Raw genomic sequence first — 7,724 nt, forward strand, 5'->3', positions numbered from 1 at the left:
AGGGACTAAACACTGAGATTAGCCAACGATTTTCTATGCACTGTATCAAGGTAGAGAATTAAAATTGCTTCTATTTGGCACAATACATATTATGAACATTTATCTCATCTCATTTTACCATAGCCTCATTGTAGTGGGAAGGATGAATTTTCACATAAGAATCTCCGTTACATAAACATAGTTAATAGATTAGTACTTACTGTTTTAAATTTTGCTTATTTGATTTGATAATAGTTTAGAAATTTAATTTTAATTACATCTCAGCAATTGAAATTAGTGACAGTGATTTCAATTGACTTTCTATGAATTCCCTATCAAATTTGTCACTTCCAATTTAAACCTTCTCTGTAGGATCTATATTTCGGGCTTAAATAGAAAGTCCATTATTACTTGATAATGATAGGTATACTTGCATAGAATCTAAATATTAATTGATTATATTTAATTAAATTTTACACAACTTATCGCAATAAAAAAAGTCGGACCAAAACGCCTGTAGAAACCAGCATGTCCGAGAAAACTTCATACCCCTCTAACTGTAGTAGGATGTGGTATTTTTGAAATACATTGAATTTTTGTAGGATCTTCTTCCATGACATTTTCAAAAATTTTATGCCCAAGTACAATTCCTCCTACAACTATAAATTGACATTTTTCCCTATTTAGTACTATGTTGATTTTTTCACATAATTCCAGAACTTTTTTCTAAATTATTTAAGCATAATTCAAATGAATTCTCAAATACAGAGAAATCATCCATAAATACTTCCATTCTATGCTTAATTAAATTTCTAAAAATTGACATCATACATCTTTGAAATGTCACAGGTGCATTACATAGTCCAAAAGACATTCTACGAAAAGCAAATGTTCCATAAGGGCTTGTAAATGTTGTTTTCTCTTGATCTTCATAAATGTTGTTTTCTCCTGATCCTCTGGAGTAATTAGAATTTGGTGATAACTGATATATCCGTCTAAAAAGCAATAATATTTGCTTCTAGCCAATCTATCCAACATTTGGTCTAGAAAGGATAAAGGAAAGTTATCTTTCCTGGTGGCCATATTTAATTTTATGTAGTCTATTCAAAGTTTCCAACCAGTAACTTGTATTATTGGAATTAATTCATTTTTCTCATTTACTTCAACGGTCACTCCTCTTTTTTTTGGAACATAGTGAATTGGACTAACCTTAGCATTGTCTGAAATAGGATATATAATTCCAACATCTAATCATTTTAAGATTTTTTTTAACAACTTCTTTAATTATTGGGTTTAATCTCCTAATTATTGGGTTTAATCTATTGGGTTTAATCTCCTATAAGGATCAGCTTTAGATTTGTCTTGTTCATCTAATAGAATTTTGTGCATACAAATTGAAGGACTAATTCCTTTAATATTTGTTGAAGTCCATTCAAAAGCCTTTTTATATCTTCTCAACATTTCTATAATTTTTTTTTCTTGAATTTCAGTTAACTAAGAAGATACAATAACATGTAATGTAGATAAATCTCCTAAAAACACAGATTTTAAATGGGCAGGTAATACATTCAGTTCAAGTTCAGGTTGTTTAATACTTGAAAGAATAAGATTTTTATTATCATTTTCCAACAAATCTAAAGTTTCAAATTTGTCTTGAGTATAATATAAATTCTCTTCTTTTATTTCATTTTCATTCTCGCAAAATTTTTCTTGCCTTAATTTTTCTTCAAACACTTCCTTAAATTGCTCATTACATAGATAACCAGTAACTTCCATCCTAAATCATTCATTATCTTTTTATATTGCAGGACATTTCATAGCTTTTGAAATATTAAATGTTACTTCTTGATCATTAACTCTCATTATTAGTTCTCCTTTCTGCACATCTATCACAGCTCTACCTGTTGCAAGAAATGGTCTTCACAAAATAATAGGAACCTATTTATCTTCCTCCATATCTAATAATATAAAGTCTACAGGAAAAATAAATTTATCCATTTTTACTAATACATCTTCTATAACTCTTTTAAGATAAGTTATTGATCGATCGACTAACTGAAGAGTTACAGTAGTAAGAGAAATCTCTCCCAAATCTAAATGTTTAAAAATTGATAGACGCATAAGATTGATACTCGCTCCTAAATCACACAAGGCTTTTCCGAAAAACTTTTCACCAATTGTATAAGGTATAGTAAAACTACCAAGATCTTTTAACTTTTTCAGGAAGCTTTTTTTCAATAACAGCAGTACACTCTTCACCGAGTGCAACGATCTCATGATCTACAATCTTCCTTTTCTTGTTTAGTATTTCTTTCATAAATTTCACATAACTTGGCATTTGTTCCAAAGCCTCAATGAAAAGAATGCTGATTGTTAAATTTTTAATGATTTCCAAAATTTTTTTAAATTATTTGTCTTTATTTTTCTGCTTCAATCATTGAGGAAATGAAAGTATTGGTTTTTCTAAAAAAACTTGTATTTGTTAATTTTCATTGTGGTCACTTTCAATCTCTTCCTTCTCCTTATCAACTTCAGTTTCTCTTTGGATTCTTGTTTCAACTTCTTTTTCACTTCTTAATTGAATAGCTTTAACTTGCTCCTTATTTCGTTGTTTTGGATTAACTTCCATAGTACTCAGAAGATTTCCGGAAGGTCTTATACTAAGTGCAGTAGCAATATGTCCTACTAGATTTTCAATATTTCTAATAGCAACCCCTTGATTTTGCATTTGATTTCCCACATTCAGCATTACTTCTTCCATTGTCAACCTCTTTTATGAACTTGTGGGTTAGGGTTAGAGTTAAATCCAAAAGGAGAATAAAGTTAATAAATAGAATTTCCTTAGTTGTTTAAATTTCCTAAGGGGTTCATCAAATTGTTATAATTATTCCAACGAAATCCATCCAGGGTTATAGTAATTAGAATAGAGATTGTTATTTTAATTATTTATAGCATTCAAAGTTTCATAAGATTATTGAGTTTCAATTATCTGCCCTAGTGAATTTTCCTCTAATACTGGTACTATTTGAGAATAGTTCACTCCAACTTGATCAATCTTTTTGATATAGCAAAAATTTGAGATGTTAAAATAAACATTGAATCAGAGTCATGAATACTAGCTAGTCTCTTAGGATTTACCCGTTGAGAGGGCCATTGAAAATAGTTAGTAGCCATTTCTTCTATTAAAGAGTATGCCTCATTAAAAGGTTTTGACATTAGTGATTCTCCTGCAGCAGCATTTATAATAGATCTAAGTGATCCTACTAATCCATGATAAAATGTTTAAATTATTAACCAATCTTGTAAAACATGGTGTGGACATTTTCTAAGGAGATTCTTAAATCTTTACCAGACTTCATATATCGATTCCCCTTCAAACTGACAAAAAGAGGTAATATCATTTCTTAGCTTAGCAGTTTCTGAGAGTGGAAAATATTTAGCCAAAAAGTTTTGTGATAGTTCTCCCAATGTTCTGATACATTCAGGTGCTAATGAATTTAACCAAGCCTTAGCTTTATCCCTTAATGAAAAAGGAAAAAGGCTATGCCTAACAACATCATTAGACACTCCATCATATTTAAAAATAGCACATATTTTAAGAAACTAGCAGGTTGTAAGTTAGGATCTTCATTTGGTGTTCGTCCAAACTGATTATTTTGTACCATTTGGATAATAACAGGTTTAAGCTTAAATCAATTAGTAGCAACATCAAAATTTTGAATAGTTAAGTGAAGTTCATCTGCTGTAAAATTAAGATAATCTTTTAAAGGTCTTTGTCAATTTTCACTTATTTGATTATCTAAGTTATTTGCCATTTTGTTCAAATTTTTAATTTTTTTTGTTGTTTTCAAATTTTTCTAATAGTACATTCTAATTCTGAATCATAAGGTACTAAACCTACAGATCCAATATTTCGCATAACCAAATTTAATAATCAAAGAAAAATTCCTTAAAAAATACTCTTAAATATATATATATATAAATATATATATATATATATATATAAAGGAAGGGGGTAATTATATTATAGAAGAAGAACAAAGTACATATCTGATATAGGGGACTTGTAAGAGGTCTCCCGAGGAGTAGTGGAGACAAATGTGGCATCTGACTGACTAGCTAATCTTGCTAGCCAGTTAGCTGGTATGTTGCCTTCTCTGTAATTGAAGCTAAAGTTGGCACTATTTCTTAAATTCCTAGATGGATTTGAGCAATTGGAGTATATGCAAGGGAGGAGATATGGATCCTTCAATCAGCTGGATGAGCAGGGAGCAATCAGTTTCAACCACTATATAAAACCATTTCATCTGAATAGCAATATGTAGTACCTATGAAGGAGCAGCTATTTCAGTTTCAAGTGCATCTTGAGCATTCATAGGGATGTATAAAATAATTTATAGGTGCCTGTGTAGTCTCTAAAGATCCCCCCAAAACTAGCACCTTGCACATTATAACTCCCATCTATGTTATCTTTAATCCAGGGGATAATAGGTTTAATCCAGAAGTCTATGGATATCCTTACTGTTCTTTGTGTAGAGCAACTAGTATTATAGAAAATTTCAAGGAACCCCTTATGTTTGCTCAGCTTTGTTATGAAAGTTTTACAATGTATCACTGTTAGGTTTGCATTAGAAGGGCATTCCTCAAATTTGCTTAATTTCTGGCCATCCATATAAACCAAGTCACCGCAAAAGGGATGGTGCTCAAATCGATTTTGTCCCCTGTATTCCTGCAGGAAAAAAGGGAGGCCCAGTCCAGATTCAAGAGGTTTATCTTCAAATTTTTAACCAATTCTGTACAGACCATTTGTGTAAACATACAGTGAAAGAAGAGATGGGGAATTGATTCTTTAGCTTTACAACACAGATGGCGCCTAGAAGGTCCTCTCAACCCCTTAAGCTTGAGAAGATCATTTATAGGGAGAAGTTTATGAAAGATTCTCCAGATTAAAAAAGACATAGAGGGGGTGAGGTATTTATTCCAAATAGTTTTACCCCATGGAATATCCTGCCAGCTGAATAATTTGACATATATGGCCTTAGAAAGACTATGAAGCTTGCTAGTATTAATCACTAATTTTTCATGATGTTCTCTATTGAAAGAGATTTTTGAAATACAGGTAGTGGTTGTTTGATCCATCATAGACAACAGTTTTTCCAAAGACCAGGAGTCTCCATTCTAGCAATCAGCCACCAACAGATTATGGTCAATATTTGCTGGCCTGGGTGTGAGAAGATCTTGGAGGCACCACTGATCAAGGCAGAAATGAATTTTGCCCTCACCAAGGTCCCACAAGAATAAGTTTTCTACCTTTTGTCTGATTTGAAGTAAATTGACCCATATAGATGAGTCCCCCCAACTTTCTTTCAACCAAAGTAGGGTGGGAATGCTTATAGTATGTCCCCATCATGAACATTGCCCAAAGAGAGTTCTGCATCCTGAATTTTATCCATAGTTTGCACATACTAATTTTTTGAAGGTGTTGTAATCCTTTGAAACCCAAGCCCCCAGCAATAGTGGGTTTAGTAACCTTTTTCCAGCTAGCCCAGTGTAATTGTTGCATTTGTCTAGCCCAGAGGAATATATTAAAGCTTCTCTCAATTAACAATTAGGTAGACTTATTCATGTTTGTAACTTGGATGATATAAGAAGGGAAGGATGTGAGAATGATTTTTAACAGTGTAATTCTCCCACCATTAGACAGAAATGAATTTGTTCAGCAGTTGATTTGAGCACATCATCAAATTGTATCCTTTTGGTTCTACCTTTAATGAGTGGCACCCAAAGATAATTAAGAGGGAAAGTAGCAGTAGAAAACCCAGTAAAGTTGCCAATCCATTGTTTAGCTGTAGGATTAGTAAGTTTTCTATAAAGGCTTTGGCATTTATAAGTATTAAAAATCATACCAGAGATATCTTGGAATTGCTTCAAACATTTATGTATGAGCTTTACTGCATTTTTGTTAGCTTTGGAGAACACATTAATGTCATCTGCATACATCAGGTGTGTCACCTCCATATTAGGTGTATGGTGGAATCTGGCATAAGATTTCTGAGATAGAGCATGATCCAAGATTTTGGAAAAATAGTCCATGGCCAGGATGAAAATAGATGGGGAGAGTGGATCTCCTTGCTGAACCCCTCTAGTAGCTGAAAAGAAGCCATGGGAAGCTCCATTTAGAAAAATGAAATGTGAATTAAATTGCAGCCATCTGGAAATGAGAGTGCATAATTCTGTAGAAAAACCCCTAGCTTTGAGAATGTCTAAAATAAAAGACCAGTGAATAGTATCATAAGCTTTTCTTAGATCCAATTTATAAATGAGATTTCCTCCTCTACATTGGTGATCTATATCCATTAGTAACTCCTGTGCTAGCAACACATGGTCAGAGATGGTTCTACCTTTGACAAAAGCTGTCTGGATGGGTTTTCTGAGATGGTTTAAATGGGGTTGTAACCTGGCCGTAATAATTTTGCTATTGAGCTTGCTGAAAATAAAAGTTTGATTTATAGGTCTGTACTGATTCCAGTTATGGCTTTCAGTAGTATTTGGGATGAGTACATAGCTAGAAGAAGAAAAGTAATTGGGGAGGGGGGTTCCATTGAAGAAGCTTTGGATAGCAGTCACCACATCTTCCTTGATAATGGGCCAAGCTCTTTTATAGAAAGCAATTGTATATCCACCAGGACCAGCTACTTTAGAACTATAAATAGTGTTAAGAGCATCCCAGATTTCATATTTAGTTGGAATGAAGGTTAGTTGGAGTTCCTGAGTATAAACCAATTCTTCCTGGAAGAATTGAGGATTCACTTGTGTAGGGGTGAATTGAGGTGCAGTGAGGAAATTTTGAAAGAACATTACAGCATTCCTTACAATACCTTCATAGTTGTTGATCCAATTTCCTTAAGAATCTTGAATCCTGTGAATGGTTGATCAAATTTCCTTAAGAATCTTGAATCCTGTGAATATTGTCACATTTCCTTTTCTATTTAATATAAACATGATAGTATTTTGTATTCCTGTCCCCACCCATGAATCTGTTAATGGCAGCCTTCTGTTTAAGAAATAATTCCAGTCTTTCTGTAACCAGAAGAACCTTTTCGACACTTGCCATCAGAGTAGCTTCACTGACATTTCCAGTCTCAATTTCAGCTTCCAAGGTTGCCGGATTTTTATCAGCATTCTCTACTTCTTCATACACATTTTCAAAACAATTCCAATTCCATTGCTTGAGAGTGTGAGCCATCTTTTTCTGCAATTGCCACAATCTGATAAGGGGGTTGGATTGATGTGAAGTATTCCAATGCTCTTTAATCAGGTTAAGAAACTGAGGATGTTCAGTCCACAGGTTTTGAAATCTAAAGGAGTTAGGAACTTTGGGTGGGGTGGCAGTGACAGAAACAAGCAAAGGTCTGTGGTCAGACCCAACTAAGGATAAGTGGTGTACAAAGGTATGCAGAAATTCTTGGAACCATAGGTCATTAGCCAGAAATCTATCCAACCTTTCCCAAATTTGTCCTCTCTTCCAAGTAAAGCAATCCCCCTAGAATCCAAGATCAAAAAGCGTAACAGGTCTGATATTATCACTAAATTGTGTCCTCTTGAGGAGATTAGGAGACCAACCCCCTCTTTTTTCAAAAATTTCAGCCACACAATTGAAATCTCCTCCCACTAACCAAGGGGAGGTTATACTGTTTCCAATGTTGGTAAGCTCTTTCCAAAGGGCTCTTCTATCACTCATGTTA

This window comes from Phalaenopsis equestris, unplaced genomic scaffold, assembly GCF_001263595.1.
Source record: "Phalaenopsis equestris unplaced genomic scaffold, ASM126359v1 Scaffold198215, whole genome shotgun sequence".
NCBI classification, from domain to species: domain Eukaryota; kingdom Viridiplantae; phylum Streptophyta; class Magnoliopsida; order Asparagales; family Orchidaceae; genus Phalaenopsis; species Phalaenopsis equestris.